A 25,831-nucleotide genomic window follows, 5' to 3' on the forward strand; every position below is an offset into this window, starting at 1 on the left:
AATGTACATCAACACAGTGTCAGCTCTTTCTGCTTGGTTCCTGAAGCTCTTTTTAGTTCCTTTTAAGCTCTTATTTTAAGACAGTTTCAAGACCTTGATTATCTTTCCTTGCTCACCTCAGTATTCACCATCACATTTTCCTTCCTCTCTCCAGGACCCAGAGGATGTAAGCCCTTCAGTGACTCTTTGTAGCCTGCAATGGGAAGTTTCTTGAGGATGCCAGCATGGCAGCTAACTCACCCTCTGATTCATCCAATTATTCTTCCAGGGACAAGCCTGTATAACCACCATCCTGCTTCAAGCCTTTTCCATCACTTAACTGTCCTGTTCTGTTGTTCTCCCTTGTCAGCTTCAAAGGGTTCATTCCTTCTCCTATCTTCCCTATCCTACTCTCCCACCTCTCATATTTTGCCAAAATATCTTCTGATATCCCCAGAGAGTCCCCTCACCAGAAACTTTTCAAAAAAATTTCTCTAGCCTGTGACCATCCTGCCCCTCTTTTTCCACTTATTAGATTCAACATTCTTAATCAGTTCCAGTTGAGGTGCAAATGTTCAACTACAGGAAATTACATTTTGGTTTATTTGGCATCCCTCTGACAAACACTACTCTACTTCATAGGATTGTAAAGGGTGAGTCCTTCCAGGATCAGAACACTTTCCAGAGTCTTGGTTTGATTACCCAAAATATTTCAGGGTGCAGAATCAAATTTTATTCTTAAAACGTTCCTAATTTTTTTAAAAGTCAGGACACACTTCACTTGAACCTTCCACCTCAGTAATCAAGAGTTGTGTCCTACACACTTTGTGAGATAATCCTTGGAGCTCCTTACTTGCATGGAGCCAGAGCATGGGCGAGTGGAGCCCAGCACCTTCATGCTCCCTTTGCTGTGGTGAGATGGTACATGTCCTGACAGTACCTTTGCAAACTGCATTGCTTTCATTGCATGGCCTTCTTTTAAAAAAAGGAATTTCATTGCAGGCTTGGCCCTTCAATGTGCTTAAGGTTAAGCACATAAATATTTTAACTGATGTGAAAGAAATCGCCTGCATGCCTGCACATGTGATTAAATGCTTTGGTGGATCAGGCCAGAGCGCCAAACACATTGTTGAATCAAGCTATGAGTATGTATATAAACAAGATCTTTACAAACTGACACAAATGTGGTGCTTGGATTTCTTTAAGAATCTCATAATTGAGTTCAGCCTTGGCCTAAATGCACTGGTTTTAGTAGGAAAAGGCTAGCAATTAATTTAGTCTTACTTCTTTTTTGATGTGAAGACAAACTCCTTAAGTGAAAGTCTGTGGTGTTAATTTTATTAGTTGCAGACATATTTTCATCCGTTGCTATACAATGTTATATGATGATTTACAGTACTGGCAATATGGAAAAACTTTAAAAATGTTTGGATTTCTATTTTTACCAAGCTTCAGTTGCTTTTATGAAGGATAGTGTTTGTGTTATTGTCCACTGGAGCCCAGCTAAGAACATCAGAACATTATCCTGCCCTGCCCCTGCAAGTAATGAACTCATTTCCAGTTTGTAAAATATGTTGTTTGTGGTTTCCTGAAAGGGAGATAGCAGCTAGCTGTTCCTGCTCCCACTGAACATGGTGTCAGGGTTGTCAGCTTGTATCAAAGATTGCAGGCCCCTGCAGGCATCAGTGCAGAATTAGGGGAGGAGCATCCCTTTATTTTATTTTACCATCATGATTACACTACTGCAAGTAATCTACAACCTGATAGTTCCAGCCTCAACTTCACAACTTCATGCTTCAGGACAAGTAGCAGTGATGCTTTTATAATATCAAAAGTAAGCATGGATTTACACATTTATTTTTATCTTGATTATGTTTCTTTTAGTGATGAAATCACTTTTAGTAGTTGTTATGAATTTTCTTAAAACTTACAGCACTTCTTTCTTTATTCTTATTTCTATACTGAAACATATCACAAACCATTTTAAATGGCATTAAACTTGTCCCTCCAAAAGCCTCCCAGTAGAATTCTTACTTTTTTTGGTCATTTATTCTGCACTTTGAGAAAACAGAGCTTCCATTGATTGCTTCACTGGGATTATTTTTGTGGGGTGAGAAAATTGATAAAAAATTAGAAGTGACTATTTTTGCAAATGGACGTGGAAATATTCCAACCTCTCCAGTGCTGACCTCCTTCTCTACACATGAAGGTTCCATGCACCTCAAACATTCTAGCATTAATGAGAATGGTCTCTGCAAATGTGCTGCATGTAGTTAGGAAAGGAAAAGATTCCAGTGCTTTTACTTGTTAACATTCTTCTTTGTTTCTGCCCTCTCCAACTCAAATGTTTTCTAGATATTTTTCTGGCAGCTTTAGCAGCATTAATGCATTCCAAACTAGAAAAGTTTCTACTTCAATATCTTACAACTAACTCAATATGTACTGACCTCAAACCCAGGATAGTAGTAATTTGATATTGCAGCTCTTTATTGTTACTCCCAGCAAGTTTCCCCTTGGAAGTGCCTGATACTCCCCCCTCCCTCTCACACACCCTCCCACCCTCCATTCAGAATTTGTTTTTAATTGTTCAATAGAAAAAATTCAGACTGTGAGCCAACGATATATTTCCAGGGGGTACAAGATATTAATAGAGCTACATCGTGGCCCCATATATTGTAATAAACTCTGCTGTAATTTGTTTACCCACCGTAGACAGTAACTAACATTCAGATAAATGGAGTTGGCGCCTGTGAGATTTATGATATACTTCTGTGCTTAGCAATGTTTAATCAGGGAGTTAAAATATTACAGTGTAAAATCCTTTACAAGCATGCACAAACAGAGAACTACCATTAGAGGCTTGGCAGACATACTCGGTGTCAAATAGTACCTCCAGACACTCTCAAAACACAAAGAGGAATATTCAAAGCAGCTACTAACTGACTAGCATTATTTGAGAACCACGTCAGAGCTCATTTTTTTAGGGGGGCTTGCTTTTGAAGTGACAGAATGATAGGCAGGGACAAGTGGGCTTGTCTGCAGAGCCCATCGAGCTGAAAGAAGTTGGGGTGGGTGGACAGTGTTGAGGTGGGGGCAGGGGGGGAGGTGAATTTTGGTCAAAAAGGTGGTAGATGCCTGTCACAGAACTTAGACTGTTTGGATAAGACAGGCTAGCATGTGGGGGGATCAGCATGAAGCATCACACCTGGAGGAAAAGACAACTAGCTCCAGCCTCAGTGCCATAAGCCTGGCTCCACAAAGTCTAGCCAACATCTGGAATGGATATCAAGAGACACAGTGCAGCCCTGACTGGCGCTCTACTCTACCTTTGTACTTTTCACTGCAAATTGAAAAGCAAAACAGACATCAAGGATATATTTATATAACTGTCTTCAAGCTGCATTTTCTACTCCCATCTGCTGCACATGATAAGTTTCAAGTGTTTTCTAATAAAAAAAAAAGGAAATTTTTTTCTTTTTTTCACTCCTTGCTCAGTATACAGACTGACCTTTTTTTATTCACAGTTTTAAAGGAACAGTAAATATTTTACAGCCAGAGGAAGTGTCAGCACTGTAAGACTTTCTGCTATTGACATTATTTAACCACGCTGGCTATTGAGCCAAATGTGACAGGGTGTGAGTCTGTGCGTGTGCAGATGCCTGCATTTGCCTCAGTGTGCAAACGAGCTCATTTGTGTACATTTGTATGAGCATGTGTGCTTTGAAGAGAAACATTCCTTAGAGTTTTTCACTTTATTTTCACATCATGCTGCTGTTATGTCACTCAAAGGGGAAGGTGAGCTCTGTACATTCAAACAAGAGCCGCTGTGGTAAACTACGCTTCAGGAGGGACATGCTGAAGGAATGCAGCCTCCGTATCAAAAAGGCTCTGGTTTTGCTCTCTGCTTCCCAGCTACGTAGCAGATGAGACCAGATCAGCCTTCTAGTCAGGTTGATTAATTGTGAGGGAAATAACCAGGATGAAAAATGGTTACATTTGACTGTGAATATTTGCCTTCTGACCAAGCTAGGCCTGGCCATACATGGGTTTTGGCAGAGGCACAAACAGCATGGATTGATGCCCTCCTCAGTAGAACCAGAAATACTCAAATATTACAAAATATATTCTTGATCACATGGGTAGTGATCTGTATGAGCAGCCATGAGAAAGTACAGTTATCTGAAGCAGTCAAGTTCAGCATATGAGAGACAGTAGGAACCAGAGATACACATCCAGCCCTAAGAAATATCTCCTCTTTAGTACAGAGCCCGATCCCTGTATACCTCATTTATTGGTATAAATTAGAGACAGCTGCATTAGTTGGAGTTATACTCCATGTAACATGTTCAGAAAATAAAAGCTTTTTTTGTCCAAAGGTGAGAAGTTTCACCAATAGTAGTAACAGAAATAACAATCCTTGAGATATTGGCTGGAACATCAAAACTGTTATTTGCTATTACTTGTTGCTCTCATTAGAAGGAAGAATCATACTGGGAAAATCTCCAGTTTCTTCCCATATTGAAAAATTCCAATTTTCAGCTGTTTCAGTACTGTGAACAGGAGATAGGGATGTAAAACATGCTGTTCTGTTTTGACTGCACAATTCACCCTATAAGCTTGGAGTACCAGTAATATCTCTATCCACTCCTTTGTAAAATACATATTATTCACACTTTACAGGGAGAACATGAGGCTTAAACAGTGCTTCTAATAAAAATAATCCTAAATTTTGTGTTGGAACTTTGCTGCTGTGTTATAAGCATCTATTGAAGGATAAATATTTTTTCTTTTCATCCATGAGAAACAGTACCCTTTTCCCATAAAATAGCGGTCAAGGAAAAATATGTTGTCTTTAAAATAAGCTTTATTTTTTTATAGCATATTTTTAAAGTGAAAAATATTGTTTTCATCAACATTTCTTATGCAAACCCCCCCATCATTTCTAATTGTAATATGCTTCAGACTTTTTTAGTTAAGAAAGCAGTGTATAAAATAATATATTAATAGCATGATAAGAAGTTTTACATTGTGAGACCCCATGAATTTCAAAAGAGATAGGAGATGTTTTTAACTGAGCTTGTTAAAGGAATATCTCAATCAGTACAATCTGAAAAGTGGATCATTCCATAACATCTATTCAAAATCCTTCTGTGTTAGCTAATGAAACATTTGCTCTCTTCCATTTTACGGAAGCAAATACAAATATCTGATTTTCATTTGCTGCTGTGTTAGAGATTTTTGTATTTGGGGTATTTTTTTTTTTAAAGCCTATAACTTCATTTGGAAAATGGGGTAACATAGGATCTGTGAAGTGAAACTCACAAGAAAAAGTAAAGCTGGTGAGAAATCACAAAAAGGAGAAGCGTACTCTTTAACTGAAACCAGTCACTCTGAAAGAATCAGGCAAATTTCACAGACAAAAAAAATTAATTGCTTGTTCTCCTAATTTTGAAAAATATGTTTTTCCTTTGAAATCTCACTGGAAAAATTCAGGCATCTTCCCAATGTAAATTTAGAGTTTGCTACTTCTGAATCTAGGGTCCCAAGTGAATTTATCATGACAAAAGTAGCTTATGACAAAAGAATTGCATGTGCTTTTAGTATAGAAACTCTGTGGAAACAAACTCCAGGCCAGTGTTTGGATATAAAGAAGGAAGTGCTGTTTCACAGCAGTGTTTGAGATGTGTTTTGTCGTGCATATCCATTCAAAGTAAAAGCTGCACGAGTTTGCTTTCTGGATAGTAGGACATTTCATTTCCCTTTTAGCAGAAGGGATCACAGATCAAAGGAAAGGAGCCAGGTGGGTCAGAGGGAAACACCAGCAATTCCTGACCCCCATTACTTGTTTACAGATAAACACTAGACAGCTGTAAAAGTGGCAATATGTTTTCACAACAGCAAGAAGGAAATATAATTGAATAAATCTAAAGAAACAGAAGTATATGTCTAAATTTGAAAGTCTTGAGTTTGTTTAATAGTTTGTGCTATAGTGATTTAGAATAAGTTCAATATTATGTCTCTATCATTTTTTGTATTGTCTCATTTATTAAATTCAAATGAAACAAATTTTACTCTACAGAAGGTCTAAAGAAACTAGAAATTTTATGTGGTTTGTAGTGACTTTGCAGTGATGGTCTGCAGCAGATCAGCAGATCATACTACCAGGTCACCTCATACAACATAGAGAGTGATGACATTTGCTCATTGCCCAGTTAGACATCCCACTCTGAAAGGCCCTGACTGGAAATTCAACATCAAGATTATATTAAACTCCTAAAATATGCTGAGTGAGGTTCAGTTTCTGAGTTTGTTCCTCCCTCATATTTCATGTGGTATATTTCTCAAACAGGGAACCTGCTCATTCTCTCTGTTTACCAGTATCTGCCTGATAAAGTAGAACTGAAAACACTGTGTTGTGCTGGAACGTGAAGAAGTTCAGAGTTCAAAACAATTGCTTGCTACAAAAATAAAGGAAGGCCTCTCCTATGAAATCTATGAACTCGAAACAGGGATACAGAACTAGTCGTTGCCAATAACTTTAACTTCATTTATCTATATTTGGCAAAAATTGTGCTGCAGCTGGAGATGAAATGCTGAGCTAAATAACTGCAGCGACGTGAGCTCCAAAACAGCAATTACTAAGCTGTGCTGCCTTGTATAAGATTTTACTTTTATTTATTGTATTTAAAGAAACTCTGTATCTATGTACAGTACAACAAGAACTGCCTGATCAAATAATGCCTGATTGCAAGGCATATCAACTCCACTGTCAATATAACTCAGTGTTTAGCAAGAAAAACATGATTTTCATGAAGCCAGACTACAATGCTGTGCATGGCAGTTTTATAGTTCTACATACCTTTATATTGTCTCTAATTGCAAGGAGGAACTCATATTAAACCTAAATTTGGCTTATCACAAATGATGGATGTATTTTTTTCTTACTATTAGAAAAGCTAGTAGTTTTAAAAGGCTGAAAGAGAGGTGCACACAATCCCTTTCTTCATGGTAGGAACAAAAAAACCCAAACATATTAATAATGTTGTTGGAGGAGCTGCTCACCAACACTATTTCTATCTTGTTTTTTTAAAAAGAGAACAAGAAAGCTAAGGGCATGTTCCAGAGTTATCTCTTCTTTCCAGGCAGATGTTTTAGTTCTCAAAAAAGAAGCCCAAGTAGCTGCAATTATGGGTGTTCTGTGGTTCTAACTCCACATATGTGTCTACTATCACAGTGCAGCCTCACAGTGGCCTCCCTCTAAAGCACTTCATCTAGGGACATGTTGACATTTCAGAAAAAGAAAAGGAGAAAATGAAATGACATATGAGTATTCTTCTAGTTGTCCAAGAAAATGGATGCTGACGCCATAAATCTAGCTCCTTCCCAAAAAGTAATGTGACTGAAACAATATCACAATGCCAGAAAAGCTGACTAATTGTCTGGATTCCGAAACTGACATAATTTTTTCCAAAATGACACAGTACTATTAGTAGTATCCAGTCCCTCAAATAGTGAATTTTACCCTCACTGACCGTATTTCTAATTCTCTTTCTCTTTACTCCCACAGACAGAAATTCTGATACAGAATCCTCCCTTCTTTCACTTTCTTGGTTATTCATGAAATTTTTAACCCTAACAAATACAAACTCACAATCTCGGTCATTTTCTAGAGGCAGTCAGCAGCATTTCTTTGGGACAAACTGCCTTTCAGCAGATGGTTCCCAAACATTTAGGGCCAGGGCATCATTGCTGTCCTTCAAATTAATCAAAATTACCCTGTACTCTTATAATCTACTTGAAGGTAATAGAAAAATTCTCAATATATTTCCAGATTTCATTTGCAGATAATCTCCCATGACTCCATTGACTGACCATGAGTCAGTGGTGAATACAAATCTACTGATCTATTGTGTGGAGAACTGGCAACCTTTTTTCTTCATCATCTGCATCCTGGAAGCATCTATGTCAGAGAAAGTAGCCATGTGGGTTATAGTAGGTCATATTGCTTCATTTTTCACTAATTTTATCAATGTTACGTTTTTCTGTGTTTAGGGAAGAAACAAGCTGGATGTTTATATGTCCTGGAATGCTTCTATATTTATTTCAACTCCTGGTAAAGGCAAGAGATGGAGCTTTACCTCTTGTCACCTCCTCTCAAATTTTGGGCCGGCCTTGTTTCATTGAATAGAACTATAGTCCAGCACTATACATAGAGATAGGTCTTTTGCTCTGATTTTGTGACTCCAGTAGATATGGTGATTCCATCCTCTGTTATATTGCTTCATTTATGAATAGAAAGGAAATCAAAGTAAGGCAAAGCAAACCAAGGAAAGGGATAGGAGTCCAGTATGGATCTTCAGAATTTTTGATGGAATTTATCCACCTTTCATTAGTGGATATAGCCTGTCAAAGTCTGCCTTCTCTCTTCATTTATCCATAGTACAGGTCACTCTTGTTTTTCCAGAGACATAATATAGAAAGATTTCAGTGTTTACCTACAGCTGCATCACCACTAAAGTCATCTACAAGCTATAGTTGTTCTCAGACCTTTCAGAATGGAAATGAGGCATTGCTAAGCACGTGCATCTAGCAGCATTCCTAGATCAGCTCTGTTGAATTGGCTGAGAAGCTAATTTCAAAGTCCCTCTAACCTGATATTCCAGCCTCAGCAGGTCAGTGATTAGCTGCTCTTCACATCCAGGTCCTTGCACCTTGGAAGACATGAAAATAAGAGCACATTGTGCTTTACTCTTCCGTTGCAGAGTCACTAAGAGATGGCAGAGTTAAACATTTCAACAGCCATAATTTTAAACTTAGTAAACCAAATGAGCCAAAGCATTCCAACGTCAGTACTAATGCTTTTAAAATACAGTTTGCTTTCTGTTTTTACATCAGAAAGCTCATACTTACATGGACACCCTGCTAAAAGAGAGAGCCTGCACACGTATTTCCAGGGTAATCTAACTTGTACCAGAGGCTGCTAGGGATTAAGTGACTGGATGTTAAGGATGTTGACACTCTGATATATGGCTCTCTGCTTCTACTTTAACATCTTACAGCCATCGCACATGTTCAGTGTTGTTTGGGCTGTGGTGTTTCAACATAACATGAAGCAGGAGCTACAGCAACATATAATTTACAATGAAGAGCCTACATTTTACTTTCACATATAGAACACATAGAAAATTCTTCCTTTTAAAGTAAAGTTTCCTTGTTCATTCATCACACACCACTAATCATCACCACTTAGGCATCTTAAAGAAAATGATGTACCATGTATCAGAAAAACTGACAGGGCAAATGGCTGAAATTGAACACATCTGTACAAATTGTGAAGAAACTGCAGGACTCTTAAACAAACAATAATAATGGCAGTCACATTTCTTTTCTAAAAATGGAATCATTCCCCTGCCATTTACATCAGTTTATTACAACATATTTATGCACCTCCACAATTCTTCAAACCACACTTCTTGAGTTGTTCAAGGCCTAGATTGTGGCTCTGTCTCTTTGGAAAGATCAACAACTAGTCAAGAAGATAACAAAATAACATCCTGGATAACTCTTCATGTTCAGCAGGATAATAGCACTAAGGAATCTTCTCTTTGCTAACAAGGTTACATTCTGCTTCAGAAAGATTTTCATGCACATGGATGTCTGATTGCACTTACTCTTTGCTCTGAACTTACTCTCCATAATCTAATTCACTGCCCTGAAGTGAATTAGATAATTATCTTCCATTCCATTCTTAGCTATTAAATAAGAAAGACTATGGTGTTGAAACTTGTGTTAATGTATATGATTACCTTGGTAATGGAATCATTTACTATCTTCTTCAGGTTGCTGATATGCATTGGCTGTTCCTTGTCTGCTATAGAGTTTTCCTCCTCTGGGCTACAGTGTCAACTCTCTGCTTCCCAGTTTCTCTGCACCAGACTGGACATAAAGTCTATGTCATCTCCACAGCCACTCAGACAGAGACACAAGAAAATAAGAAGTCTTCTAAAACAAGGAGCTTCTTCTGGAGCAGAAAGCCTTCCAGCTGAAATTCATGTGGTAAGACATAGGCAGCTCATAGTTTCTCCCACTCCTGCCTCAAGCAGATATTGTGCTTTGCCCTTGCAGAGACATGCATCTTGAACACATGGGCTGCTGACATCCTATTTTCATAAGATAGCTGCAGTGCAGGTAAATTACTGTCACAGCAGTAAGGCAGTTCCCATTTCCACACTCTTCTAATCTGCCTCTGCCTCACTTCAGCTCCTTATGCTGATTTGAGACAGTAATTCATTTTTATGCCATCTGAGGGCCAGGCTCACCAGCCTCTTAGCTTATGGTGTATCACCTCTGTGAAGCTCTTGGGGTTCTTTTGTTTATACCACAGAATTCACTTTCACCTGTTAAAAGAATAACTTTGCTCCATACATGGGAACATCCTGTATATTTCAACCAAGCACAACATTGCTATCATTCTGGCCTGACTGTTGCCAGTGACTACTCAGACACAAGGCAGTGATAAACCTCATATTGAAGCTAAAGTATATTTTACAAGGAAGTGCACTATTGATATCTTGTAACCTGCAATCATTTGAAAGGACCATCAAGATCATATTGCACATCATGAATTGTGTTTTCAGCAAGGAAATAACTGACTAGTTCATATTATTTGATAGCAAACATTTTCTGAAGAGAAACTATTGTCCTAACTTTTCTAAATAAGAAAAAATAAAATGTAGGTTAAACAATTTATGAGGTTTACTAGACTCAAGGCCCTCAATTTTTTTTTTGGTTGGCCTGTTGAGATTTTTTTGCTTGTTATGGAGATATTTCCTTCCCTGCAGAGAGTGCAATATTGTTAATAAAAAAGTTGATTGTAGATCTGGCCTGAATATCATTCAACTAACTTTCTCTATAAGGTCAGAAATAACAGTTACCCTGTTATTAAATCCATATTCTAGCACAAATACTTTGCTAGCACTTTTCTTCATATGGCAGACAGGAGCTGAGGAGAGGCAATAGTGAGGGACACTAAAAGTGGAGTCTCATTCATCCTAAAACATTGCATAAAACTTAGTTTGTAATTTTCATCTGCCATGCTGAACTGTTTTTCCCTAAATTCCCCAGAGCAAGCACCTGATTACAGGTAAATCAATACAGTATAAGAGTAAGGACTAAACAGATTTCCTTTCCTACACTTGCACTCAGAGGAGGGGGAAGGGTTCCAAAACACCGGTTATTTTAACTGCAATTTTTTGGAGGAAAAAATTTTAAAATTGAGATGGTGCCTTTTAATTTGCTAATTAACAACTTTTGCTGTGGAGAATACTGCCAAAATGGCTGAGATTATCTGATAAAGATTCATTAGAGAAGAAGTAAAATAGAAATTAAAGGAATGAAGATCTTAGATAATGCAGAATGTTCCACTGAAACAAATAGAGCCAAGGATGCAATTTAGGGTACATAGTTTCCAAATTTTTGTTTCCTGTATTTTCACATATTGCCTACTAAAGCAGCCATTATGAGGAACTCGAGAAGTGCTGTGGGATGATTTTATGACAAATCAAGATCAGGTGAAATAATATACAGCATTTGCCAAGAAGTATAATTTCAGGAATCCTGGAATTATTTCTGGATTTACACTGAACAAGTACAATTAGGGTTTGAGAGCTAGATGCTGATAATGTTGTTAACTATCACTCTGGTTACTTACTCTGTTCCAGTTATTAGGGCTCTGCTCAGTCATGGGACTGGTCCCATTCTGTCCTTCACTAAACACAATTTTAACCCAAATCACTTTTCTCCAGAGAATTTCCAAAGACATTTAACTGGGCATTTAGACTATTCAGACACTCTCTACTGTTATTTTTATATTCCTTGAGTTGACTAGAAAATAGCCCAGTAGCCTGATGGCTACTGAACCTGTAGACTACCTTAGCCTCAGGCACTGTTCTGAACCAGTCATAACACAACCTGAATATTATGTTAAAATCTTTCATTCTTTCAAGCAAATGCTTTAACAAGAGACTGCCAGTTGATCTAAACACTAACCTCCTCCTAATCTGTTTCTGGTGATGTCTCACATTAATTGGTTATTTATCAATCCAGCGAGTAAATCACAGTTTAGCTCAGTGGTCAGGGCATTGCTCTAAGAAACATGAAAGTGGCTTCTCATCCTCTTCCACTGATAAAGTCATTAATGCAATTGAAACAGTAATGACTTAAGAGCATTTTTGCCAGGACATCCTAACCAGATGGCTCACATTTTTTACTATGAGTAAGACACCAGGATTCAGTCTTCACTAGGAAAAAAGAAGGAATGTCTCCCACACTGAATAAATAAATGATCAATACTTAAAACAGACTAAGCACGGAGGAAGAAGAGGGGTAAAAAGGAGATAATAATGGAAAATAACCCTATCTCAGGTCAAATAGACAGTAGGTTAAAAGTGGAATTAAAATTCAACCTCTTGTTAGCCAAACACAGACTCAGTTACTACAAAGCCTTGCCTGCCCTCACTTCTTTCGCTGCCAGTTTTCCTACGTTGTCAGACACATTCATCAAGCCACTTCATGTCAGCTGGCTTTAGAGCCCAAACATGCATTGACAAATTGCCCCTAAGCTCCATTTCTGGAGACATTTCTTCCTCTTAATCTGAGATATGTTTTAAGATGGTTGTGGTGAAACAACCCTCCAGACTGCCGTGTTTGACTAAAAGAATGGCCTATAATGGTGAAACTGAATTAGGATGGCTTCATTTCAGATGTCTGAACTTCGCAAGAGAAACCTCTATATTCCAGCTGCCCTGTCCACATACAACACCTGTTTACCCTACAGAGATGTCATGTTAATTTCTGCATGTTCCAAAATCTTCAGAAAAGATATCAAATACTCACTATTTTCACCACTTTGCAGTCAGATTCAAATTAATTTATAGGCTCCTATTACTCTTCAACACTTAAGAAACCCATCCTAAATTTTTCCAGAAGTTTCAGTTAACAAAGACTAAGTTCCAACAACACAGTAACCATCCTTAACAGCTGGCTTTTAATGGCATCCAAGACAAAGAATAGAAAATGTTTCAGTGATGCTGACCAAAGAGACATGCCATGTCTTCATGAATAAGAGAAGGGGAAAAACACTCCACAACTGAGCACACTCACCAGCTGGAAGAGACAGAGAGGCAGAAGGCAGGTGCAAAAAAACCCATTTTGGGGCTCTAGCTGTTTTTCTCTATATTCCAAAGGACAAACAGCAGAAGATCTTTCTGTGACAAGAAACAAATCTAGATTTAGTCCAGAAGTGACTAGTTAATTAAAAGGGACACTATCCAAACTCACACATTTTTAAGGATTAGGCCTATCACACACACACTGTTTTTCAATATTCTTCTCTGCAATAAAAACTGAGATTGTTTTCTGAACAGGATGCCAGCTGCTTCCTGTTCATGCTACTAATACATAACACTGCCATTGTATCACATCAAGGGATCCTCACTCTGATCACCAGCCAGCAGAACAAATGCACTATATTAAATAAATCCTCATAAAAGGCTACAGAATTGATTGGTGTAATTCAGCCTAGTCACACTGACTTCAGCAACATTTTACTCGTACTCAGGACCTAATCTGATTTATAATTTATCTTTCATATGATTAAGTAATTGCTATACACTTATACATAGGAAATCCAATTCTATAGGTTATGCATGGATCACATAGTTAGTCACACTTACGTGTTATGAACTCTCAGATGCACTTGCAATTAAAAGGTACAAAACAGCAGAAACCTTTCTGTGGCATGAGCTGTCTTGCTCTCCTTTGCCATAAAGAAGCAGTCTCTGACCTTCTGCAGTTCTTACTGTGAATATTCCCATCCCTCCCAAGAGGCGATCTTCCCCAAGAAGCCACGGCCTCATTCCATGTAACTCAAAACTGCTGTTACCATGGTTAATATTTCTGACTTGATTGGCACCACTAGTAATTGAACTGCAGTCTCTTGAGTACAGCAAGCTCTATTCATTAGCCCCTATTGTGTTAGGACACTGCATCAACCCACATTATTTTTCTGTGTAAAGGGGAAAAAATCAGCCATGAATACAAAGTTATGTTGCCATACAAAATTATGCAGTTTTGCTGTTGGATTCGTTTTATGAAATTAAATAAAATATTGCACAAAAATTTTATTTATGTCAATAACAGTTCAATATGGGAAAAGGCACCTTCATTTTGGCTGCATAAAATTATGTACATCTAAAACCCAAAATAGTTTAATATCAGCTTTGTGAGAAGACTTTTGGTTTCATCACATATTGACAAAACCTTTGCAGTCTTCTCTCTCCTTTTCTCCCACTTTATGCAGAATTACATTGTATAAGAATTTGCTGATTTGAGTCAATATTACTTACAGAATGCTATGTAAGTAATGAAAAGAACGATAAACTAGAAGCTTTCCTTCTGGTAAGGAAACAGGATAGATAAGCTGTAAAATGCAGCTTTCAATTGCCTATTCAGACAAAGATTTTATGTGTTTTATATATTTCAGTAGTTTTTATAGATGACACTATGGTATATATAATGAAATTAAACCACTTAAAAATTACATTATAAACTCTGACAATTTTGACCTGACAATTTAATAGAAATAAAATATGAGAAAGATTTTGTATTCTGATCCCATAAAAACTTCCATCATCAAGGAGACAGCCATACCAGCATGCTGTTCCAGAGTTATACTTCTGCTCATCCTGCAGCATTTTAAGTGTAATAAGTACCCTCTTGGTTTTGTCTTTGCAGAAGTTTTCATATTTTGTCTGTTTTATTCCTTCTTCCTTTCTCCCTTAGACACAGCCATCAGAGATGTCTGAAAAATACTCATCACATAGATTCTTTGCCATGGGGAAAAGGGGAAAAAAAGAACACAGTAAGAGAAATATAGGTGCTAAAGGAAAAAGTTTTGCTTTACTCCATCAGCCAGCCTTGGGATTGTGCGATGGATCTTGAAGACTGAAGAGCTTGCAGGGCTTCAGAAATGTGAGCTAGAGAAAGGTGGATTAAAGAGAGAGCAAGAGACTGTCAGATACTGGCAGTGGACAAACTGCTTCCCATTGTAGCTTGTTATTAAGTGGAGTAAGATATTCTTCACATTCTCAATGCCAAGATTCTCACCTTTCCACAATTTACACTCTGTGTTGAAAAAGCAGTAATTTATTCCCAATTCCTTCAGTTTCCAGCCTCACCTGAGTCCACTGTATTATGTAGAGACAAATAAGTTTACAAGGACAAGTCACACAAAACCGTACATGTTCTAGCAGAGAATACATACGACAGAACAGTGCAGGAGATCAGAACTGACAGATTTGCCTCCCCAAGGTCACGGGATGGATGGCCCTGTCAGTGGTCCTGACTTTTTTCAGCTCTCTCTGAGAATGTTCAGTTCTTAGAACATCACAAAAATCTAGCTGTGTCCCATTTTACACAAATGACTATAGAAGCACACAAAATTGGTGGCACTGTATATTTAGATCCTTTTCCATAGAATATAGATAATAACACTTATCTTTCCCTTTATCATTGTAAAGCTTACTTTGTATTTGCAAGGTACTTGGTTGATAAGACCTGCAGTTGCCAAAAGAAAATTCATGGCACTGTGAAAATTCCTTATCTGGTGCATACCTGCTGCTGGGACTGCATATGAGGAGCAGCAAGAGTGACAAATAGACAGTGAAATGCAGTATTAAGTGAGTCTGCTTCATTTTGAGAGAGTGATTCTCTGATGCCTCATATGCTGGATGTGCCAAGCTAGCAAGGTTTGGAGGACATACACTATTTCCCCCTTCCCCACATCAAGTTTAGATTAGATGGTTCAATAGATTTAAAGTCATTAAAGAGAAGACTGGCCAGCAGAAAAAAACCAAAATACTCATTTCTCAAGAAAAAATGGTTAAAAGTAATTGTTGATCATCTGTCTCATCCAGCAGTCTCTGTCCATGCCATTCAATAATATAAACAAGTAATAGTTTTCTTAGCATACATGCCACCAATGGATATGTCTGCAGGAATCAGATCAAGGCCTGTGACTCTCACAATACAAATGCATTCACACCCCTGATTACTTAATTTCCCAACTGTAAGTCATTTTAAATGTAATCTTCCATTAATTTGAGTGTGCGTAATTTATATAGCTACATGTCTTCTTATATTTAATCTGCATTTTTAGGTTAAACTGGTAACTTGATGCACCAGCCCACACTCAGTACCAGCAGCCATGTGCTCCCAGAACATGAGCATACGTGCTCCTGTAGCTTTCTAAGCTCTTTCTTTATTTTTCCAGAGCCCAGGAATGCCCAGAAAGAGCATTGCCAGCAAGGAGGAGGAGGTGATCCTGCCCCTCTCCTCAGCCCTGGTGAGGCCACACTTGGAGTTCTGTGACCAGTTCTGGGCTTCTCAATACAAGTGAGACATGGAAGTCCTGAAGCAGATCCAGTGAAGGTTACAAAAATGACTACTTGACAGGAGCATCTCTCTTACAATGAAAGGCTGAGGAAGCTGGGCCTGTAGACTCGAGAAGAGGTGACTGAGAATGGATCTCATCAATGTCTGTAAGTATTTGAAGGAAGGGTGCAAAAAAGGATGAAGCCAGGCTCTGTTCAGTGATGCTGGGCAATAGGACAAGAGGCAATGGGCAGAAAGAGGTACACAGGAGGTTCCACCTCAATATGAGGAAGAACTCTATTTTGCAAGGAACCATGAACTAGAACCATGCACTCTTGTTGCCCAGAGGGGCTGTGGAGTCTCCCTCACTGGACATATTCAAGAACTATCTGGACACAATCCTATGCAATGCGCTCCTGGATGACCCTGCTAAGCAGGGAGGTTGGACCAGATGCCCCACTGTGGTCCCTTCCAACCCTATCCAGTCTGTGATTTATGCTCTTCTTTACACAGCCTCATCACCATGTGGGATTTGTAGCACTAAGTAGCCCCACAAATGGTCATTCTGGCATATATTAACCATACACCCTTGTGTTTCACAATTTACACAGTCCTCTTTAAGCTCCTGCTGGGATCACTGCATGCAAATCTCATGTATGAGCAGACTGGCTATTTTCATGCCCGTCAGCTTTCATTCTTTTTGTTGGCCAACATGCCTGCTACATAAATAATCATGGTTTAAGAATAGAGCTAAATTCTATTTCTCTGTTTGACATGCTGAACTAACTGCAAATATTCTCAGCTCAGCTTTTTAGAGCAGTTTGTAAACAGCACAAAAACCAGATGTGACTCAAAGGACAATCTCATGTAAATATAAAAAGTCATAATTCAAAGTACAATGTTAGGTCTCAGTAATTCACACCAATTTGAGCTTTCCACTTCAATGTCAGCAACCCTGACCTGACAAATACTACTGTGTAAATTTGTATAAAGCTGAGTACATTGCAGGGTCTCAAAATCACAGTCACATTATAATAATAGCAGTGGACCTTTCCCTGGAGCCAGTACATGCACACAGATTTTCCAGAGCGCCCAAGGAATGTAGGTGCATAGGTGCTACTGAAGGTCAGTTGAATTTCCATGGCCAAAACCATTAGACATGTTGGAATCAGTCCCTTGCAATTACTAATTCAGGTACCATAAACAACTATTCACTTCTGTATTTTAATATAGATAAAACAATTGGCTTCATTTGGACTGATCCTGAATCCCACCTGTTTACATGCCTTTACAGTGAGGTAATACATGTTGGTAAAGTCATCTCTAATGGGAAAGTATCTGAGTCTGGCTGTGGCTGTTTATTTTCATTTCTTCTATTCTCCTGGGTTTTTTCTCTTTATCTTCAGCATTTCCCATTCTCAAGATAATTTTTTCATGTGTGTTTTGATATATACAGTGTTTTTCTTCTTGGCCACACACTTTTCTCTCTGCATCACCAAGCTGAATTCAGAAGGAATTAGTGACTTAGCTGCTTCCTTCTCCAAGTTGTATTTACAATTGTGATGACAGCATTTGTGATAACTCCTTCTTGTTTCCTGATAGAACTGAAGCAAAATTAAATGTGTTTGTTAGCCAGACACTAGGGAAGTTTTTGAAGTTAGAGGTATGTCTGTGGTACCAGAACACTGTCAGGGACAAAAGAGACAGTCACACAACCCCTATAACTCTCCACCCATACCCACCCAGATTTATTCTCCCTCACTTTCCCAAACGTGTAAGTGGGATTCCGTCCCAGACAGAATCTTGCAGAGCTCACTGATCAGCAGCATTCATTACATTAGAACATTTCTATCCAATACAGCACAAAATCCATCAGTGAAAGAGCAAATCATTCATATAACACATGAGGCCATATTGTGCCTGCATTATGGAAAGGGATCACTCCTTGAGGAAACATCAGGTGCTGGGGAGAAACCCTCAGCAGGAGGCTGCAGGTGAGGTCTTCTCCCTGAGAGGTGACAGACGTGGATACAGACGGGTGCTGCAGATGGGCTACACAAAAAGATGTGCACTGGACAGCAGCTGCTTGGACACACTGATCACTGCTACCTGTTGGATTCCAGTGAATAAAATGGTCACTGTTTCACTCCACAAATGTGAGAACAAGTGCAGCACAGCCCAGGTGTATGAATGCTGTTCACTGCACTGACATTGAACCAAAACATTTGAAACTGTTTTGTTTGAGTATTCAAACAAACAATAAAACTAAAAGTCATTTTAGTAATATATTATCTTAATGTTTGACCCAGAGTCTCCCAAAGATACAAGCCATGTGAGGATTGTTACAATACTCTGTGTTCAGCTCCTTCACAAGTGGAAAGCAGTATAATTTAATTATTTTATGGCTGGAAGATAAATAACAGTCCCTGTAGGAAACTGCAAGTGGTACTGCAAAAGATTTGCCTTATTTGGTTTTGCACACCCTTTTACACAGGGTAATATAGTTACTGAATCATTATTAATAATTGTTTATAATCAATATAAATTATATTAATTTAGGTTTGTAAACAGTAATGCCTTAAGCAACCCTCCAGGACAAACACTAAAAAGGATAAGCCCTAAGAAATCGCTCCATCAAAGCAAGGAAGATTTTGTTTTCCCTGAACCTGGAGCCTCTTGCACCTGCAGCTGAGCTGCTCCCCAAACTGCAAATGCCACCCATGTGTGTGATATGTGGGGTGCTACTGGACAAGTGGTACTACTTTCCTTTCTTCTGCTGTGGAAACTCAATCATCCCTCAGATCCGTAAGTCCACAATAGATCTGTCAAGGAAAATAAAACAAGCCTGGTATGCACTCAGCTATGATAGTCAATCTGAATAATTCCCTAGCCTTGGTATCAGGCACCATGCAGCTCCCACTCACCTCAGTAGGAGGGAACTGGCCCTGTGCATTGCCCAATTTATCAACATGATGCATGAAGTCTGTCTGGAAGATAAACAAGGGGACATATTGTGGTGACATACGAACTCTTCTCAAGTTGTGCATCCTCAGAGATAGATTACATGATGAACGTGTGCAGTATGCCTTTTCCAGCTTGTGCTTCTGAACTGAACTGTGATGTCCTTCCTGAAGAAAAGCTGCATTTTATCTCACAGATAAAGCTGGTTATCTTTTCAGGGGAAGCCACTCAGAATTCAGTTCTCAGGTACCTGAGTGCCTAATGAGAAGAGATTCATAACCCCTTTCATGATGAGATTTTGTGTTGTCTTTCTCTTTGGGGAGAGGTGAAGTAGTACATTTCCCTTCAGAGAAAAACAAAGGAAAAGGAGCAAGCCTTATGATGTAAAACCATCACAGTCCCTGCCTGCCTCCTCCAAAGCTGTTTGCAAAGGCAAATCCACCTCAGTTCCCTGCTTCCCTCTAATTCACCATCATTTGAGAGAGAAGAAAGAGCAGACAACACACAGTAATTTTTAAAAGGCATTAGGAGTAATATTGTGACAAACAAGTCAGCAGCATTTCAACACCTCCAAACACAGAATGGCAGAAGTGCGCCTGTCAAAGCACAGCTACAGAACAATTTCTGGACTTCCCATCCTCAGTGTAAAGTATGAAGGTGGGATATCACAGGAAAAATCAGGAAGGAACCTGAAAGACACATCATGACAGCTTCCCTTTTCCCAGCCAGATCGATCTGGGGAACCTTTTCACTTCTTATGCCTCTGAAAACTTACCCTCCAAATGGAGTGGGTGTTAGAGTTATTATGAAATCTGCTACACCTGGACTGCACTATTGCTGAAAACAGATTATCTGTAGATAGTAATCTTTTAATAACAACTTTTCAAATTATCTGTTCTTCTCTTGTCATTGATATGTTGTCATATGCTCAAAATTTGTTATAAGTATTGATGTTAAGTTTGTGTCACCTGGCTGGAGAAAACAGGTTAGCATGGGAGTTTTAAGAAATCAGTAACAAAAAATAACCCTCTTAAAAAGAAATATATTAATATATAGGTAATATACAATCCAGATAGCCAGACTAAAAAAGAGGTTGGCACTGGATGTACACTTAGACTGTGTTGAAGTATTATTTAAAATGCTAGGTGCCTCAATCCAGCTTTTTGCATTGACACTAGTTACTCCAAGGCTACATGATTTTGTATCTTACCTTCTCAGTCCCAGGAACAGGCAAAAGTCAGTGTCCTGAGACCCTCAACTCACATCAATTATTTTATCAGGTTGCCTACTTCTCCCTTGCAACTTTGCTCCCTAATGTTGGGGCCTTTCTAGGCAGCACATTTGAGCTGGTGGCTCAGAGCTGCTCAGACACTGGGACAGCTGGATGCTATCACCAGGTACAGAGCATGCAGACCTGTCCATCTGGAGTATCCTTTTGCCCTAAAGCATACAATTCATCCCTTGAGATCTTAGGTCTTCAGGGGTAACTACTAGGTTACCTCAGGGCTATCAGGCTGGTACCAGAGTTTGGCTCTACAGGGCTGCAAGGAAAAAGCAAAATGTATTGGTGATGACCTCTGCTCCAGATGTATTTGTGTAATGCTACAGCTATGCAAATACAAGCAAACTAGACACCTTTTTCTCACTAGAGATCTTTCCTCCATCATGGCTCAGCCCTCATTCAAACAGAGTCAAGACCTAAACAGGATGGACATATCCTAACTGTTTTTTAGGGATAATTCTTGTTACATGTTCTGTTTCCATCCATCTCCAGATATGTGATGGTTAAATCCATTACAGGGGCCTTGCTCAGCAGTTTATGTGTGGATAATCACATATCAGTAATTGAGCATACACTGTTAAACCAGGTTAGATGTTGCTCCTGTGTCCTCAGCTGCCCAGGGAGAGATACTGCCAAGATACCCACTGTTGTCCTGGGCTGTCAGCACAAAGTCTCACTGGGGTCTGCTCCACTCAATATTCCAAAAAAAAATGGGTCCACTTTTTTCCCTAAACTCATTCACACATGGTGCTCATGAAAACCTGGGTGGCATTTAACATTGTGGTTGGTAAACTGAGACTTGGAAAGGGGTTAGAACTAGGACTGTCTCAGGTGTTATATTTTAAAGTGCATATCAAGAGATTCCAAAAGAGGCAAAAGTAATGGGGTCTCCACGTAATGGCAATAGATGTCAGAGCAGCCTAAAGGATTAATGAGACAGAAGGTACAGTTTTGTCACTTTGATACTCAGCTTTCTTGCAGCCTTTCAAATCAGCCTCCTCAAAATCCAAACCCACCCTGCACAGATCCGCAATATACACAAGAAAGGAATAAGCAATGCAATTTGGAGAGACAATATTAGGTTGGAAAATTTTGGACTCTTTCTCTTACAGACACAACTGGTGCCAGTTTTGTGTATCTGTCTACCTGCACGAACGAAATAATTACCAGACTACAGCATTCTGCAGTAATGATCATTAACTGCAGTAGCAATATTGCAGACTCTAGGGCCTTATTGTAATCCTCCTCATTTCAGTGTTAAACTACTCTAACTTCATTAGCTTCACTGGAGATACTCCACTTTACACCTACATAATTGAGAGCAGAATCAAGCCTCCACTGCTGTGGAAAATACTGGGTAGTGCAGCACTTTTCAAATAAAATGTAATTAACATGAAATTCTAGATCCATATTGCAATTTGCAGAATGATCACTGTGGGTGCAGCATGACTTCCAACTCCCTCTCTCATCTTAATTTAGTTAGAAATAGGGCTGCTTGTGTAATATTTTCTCCATAGCAGGAAACAGAGGCATATTTCTTTTTCTTTCCCTATTGTTATTTTTTTCTCTTTATAAATCTTTGTCAACAAAGGATTACTAGCTCACCTGAGAGAGGCAGTTAAAGTCAGATACTTGCCCATAATTAGGGAAAATTGGAATCCTTGACAGTGAACACCTGGCTTCTCATTACTACCTGAATTTTATACTTCCAAGTGTTAATCTCTCCTCAGGGTTTGCCTTGGAGTTTCATTCTGGTATTCAATGAAACCATCAGGTTTTCCAGGCACTGACACCTTTGAAATGTTTTCCACATGGGAACCAATATGAAACATGTGTGATTATTACTGATTTCACTGTGTTGATTTCTATTATGGTAGCACCCTGGAAAAATAGTACAGACAGCAGTAATAAAATCTTTCATTGAATAACTTTATACAGCAGGAAGAGTTGTGTTTGAAGGGGCTGGTTTGACATGGGGGGGATGGCGGGGGTGGGCATTGCTCTGATGAATGGTGTTATCATGATTATAACTTGGTTTAAAGGATTTTAAGAACTTGCACATTTTTTAGCCACCAGAGTAAGTTCTACCAGCACTTCTTTCCTCTTAAAAGCCATCACTGCTGCCATTCCTTGTAGCTCTAGATGAAATACGTGGGCTAGCTGGAACCTGGGAGTATGCTGATTGTGAACTCCCAGCTAACACTACAGGGCTACAGTTCAGGCAGATTACTGTAATTTCCTTTATTTTACTGAGTGCAGAGTTTTCTTCCCAACTTTTACCAGCCTTATGGACGGGAAAATTTTCTCATTCCCACAAGACCAAATATGCTGGTAACTTTGTACTTTTTACTCCAGACACTGGAAAACCCAGGCAAAAGGATATCTCTGGGGCTTTTATTCTGTTAATCAGAACGATTTACTATCCTGTGCTTGAATAAGAGTTGTTTAAATCACTCCAGGCCCAAAGCTCTTATTGACTACTGCAAGGTAATAGAGGTAATAAGAAGTCAAAATCCTCTGAAAGAAAAACACCAAAGTAAGAGTTTCCATGGAGATGAAACTCACTCAGAAACAATGAAAACAAGTGACTTTTAAACAGCAGTTCATTTGGTTTTGGAAAGCACCAGGTACCAACAAGAAGAAAAACACCCAGGCTATCTTTCCTTGATCAAGTCCAAGCCCTGATGCACTTGACAATTTTTAAAGTTTTCAGTGAAGTGAGGAAAGGCAGGCTTACTGCAGGAGTAAGTAGCATGCTCAGTGGAAGAAAATATGTAAAACTTGTTGGGATCTGAAGTGGGAAAAAAAAAAAAGGAAGCAAAGCAGTGGAAGATTTTGTGACTGATCTGAGAATCTGAATTAGTAGTATTTAACTGATAAAAGAGCAGTTGTTGTGGAATCCCAGAAGAAAAATACTGAAAAAAACTGAGAAACCCCAAGTTAACCTATGGTGAGCTTTATATGTAAAATGAAATAAGAATGCAAAATGTAATTAAAACATCAAAAACTCAAAAGTGCTGATCAAAGTAGTCTTTGTCTTGAAGTTCAGTAACAAAAAGTGGAACACTCCTCTGTACTACAAGGTTAAACTCAGATTCCAGTGTCTAATGTGTCAAAGATACTAAAAATGAGAATCAGTATAGTCCAGTAGAAGAAGAAAGTTTGTTCTTCACAGAAGACACAGGAAATTTCATGTCCCTGTTACCCAACACTCAGATTCATTTAAAAGCAACCAGAGTCCAGTTCTTACCACTGGCAAAGGACACCTGAAATTTCTTCCCTGGAGAATATTTTCTGTCTTTAGTTGCACAATGATGATTGGAGTTCTGGATACAGCCCTGGGAGACACTGCTGCATATACTTTGAAGGAGACTACATAACCTTTTTATCAGAACTGGAATGCAAACACATTTCCCAGACCTTTTGTGAGGTCCTAGATGCATGGCATTTCCCAAATTCCGTGGGGATATCCAATAATCTTACCAGTCTCCTAGTTGTTTGTGGAGCAGCTACAGAGTACTGACTCCTACTCAGCTGAGCTCAGTTTTAAAAAATATATATCTTCATAAATATATGCTTCAGATTATTCATAAAATAAAAATAAAATAATCCAAAACCAAACAAACAAACAAAAAAGCCACAGACCCGTACCACAGTAACAGTGTACATTATATACACTGTTTTCAAATACTATATATTTGTATGCCATGCAAGAGAAAGTTTAACTTAGATACTTCTTCCTTCAACACTTTTTCAATCTTCACTGACTGCTTCATTCCCTGCACTAACCCTCTTCTCCTCAACTCCCTACAGTCTGTTTTCCCTCTCTGTTGTAATACTCTTCCTGTCTCTGCCTTTGATTTCGTGCAAATTTGGGTTGTCTGTGGTGATGATTATAGAACTGAAAAAAGAGCAATACAATAATCATGTACTAGAGCTTTACATTCAAACAAAGCACAGAGGATCACTACCTGCTCTCCTGGAAGCATTTCTGAGCACTCAGTGCACCTTATACAATTTTTCAGACCTTACTATTTGTCTTACAGTTATGTGTGTCAGGAATTAGTTGCCTCACAAGGCTACAGGGCAGATTTGTGCAACAGTCCAGATCTCTGGGACTACTGTCTTGCATCACAGACAGGTGCCCTGTCACAGGAATGACACAATGCCAGCTTTCCTTCATATATCAGCTCAACCTTCATATATCTAATTGTTTCTGCATCTAGATAGTAGTACATGTCACTTTATACTTCTGCAAATCCACTTCCTTCGACATCAGCTTCTCTCATTATACAGACCAGTCCTCAGTTTTCTGTTAAAAAACCTCCATAGATGAGTTTATGAAATATGTTGTGGTGGTGACACCTGTGAAGAGTTGGAGACTCTGCCCCAGTAAAACTGACAAATTCGATTCACTGATGCAGCTACAAGGAAAATTGTTGGGTTCTGAAATGTTTCCATGAATTCAACTCATGGGTTCTCACAAGATAAGGAACTCTGAGGAAATGCTAAACAGGCATGATTTAACCGATTTTGGCTGAAGAGACTGACTGATGAACCAGATTTTACTGCCTGTCAAGAGAAATGAGGAATAAAATAAATAAAAAATCCCAGAAGGATTTTAGAGACATTCATAAAAGCAATGAAGGAGAAGGGTCAAAAACTCATAGGACAAAGAAATGTTGAAACATTCATTTGATGGGGAGGATCTGACTTAACTAATGGATCAGCTCAAAATGTGGAAATTCTGTCTTTACACAAAACACCAAAAGAAATATCTATACAAGAGTGCCTGCTTCCAACACAAATGATGTACCAGAGGAATAAGGAAAAGGCAAAAAAATGTATATAGGATTTATCACATTTATCTTATGGTAGTAAGTAAGGAGTAAAAGAAAACCTGGGCAGAGACCTCTGAGATAGTATTAATAAATATACCCAGTATTAATTAAGTACTATTAGTATTAATAAATATTCCCATGCCACTCTGTAGACTTGAAATATAAAATAGTGTGCTCACATACTTGCCACTAGTGATTTCTAGGAAAACATGTTTAAATTTGCGAAGTCTAAAGAGGTGGTGTTTTGTTTAGTGGAGGGAACAAAAATAAAATGTTGTTTTGGATGAGAACAAATGTTTCATTTTGTGTTTTCCAATTCAGTCAATAACAAAATATA

General features: G+C 38.6%; 1 long non-coding RNA gene across 1 annotated transcript in view; it reads left to right on the forward strand.

Moving 5' to 3' along the window:
- Positions 1-1,348: 1,348 nt before the first annotated feature.
- Positions 1,349-25,831, forward strand: part of LOC117244091 — a 29,637-nt gene continuing 5,154 nt past the window's right edge. The window contains exons 1-3 of the long non-coding RNA XR_004496519.1: positions 1,349-1,813; positions 9,819-10,035; positions 16,310-16,577. This is a non-coding gene — a long non-coding RNA (uncharacterized LOC117244091). The remainder of the gene's footprint in view (positions 1,814-9,818; positions 10,036-16,309; positions 16,578-25,831) is intronic.

Source organism: Parus major, chromosome 3, assembly GCF_001522545.3.
Source record: "Parus major isolate Abel chromosome 3, Parus_major1.1, whole genome shotgun sequence".
Lineage (NCBI taxonomy): Eukaryota > Metazoa > Chordata > Aves > Passeriformes > Paridae > Parus > Parus major.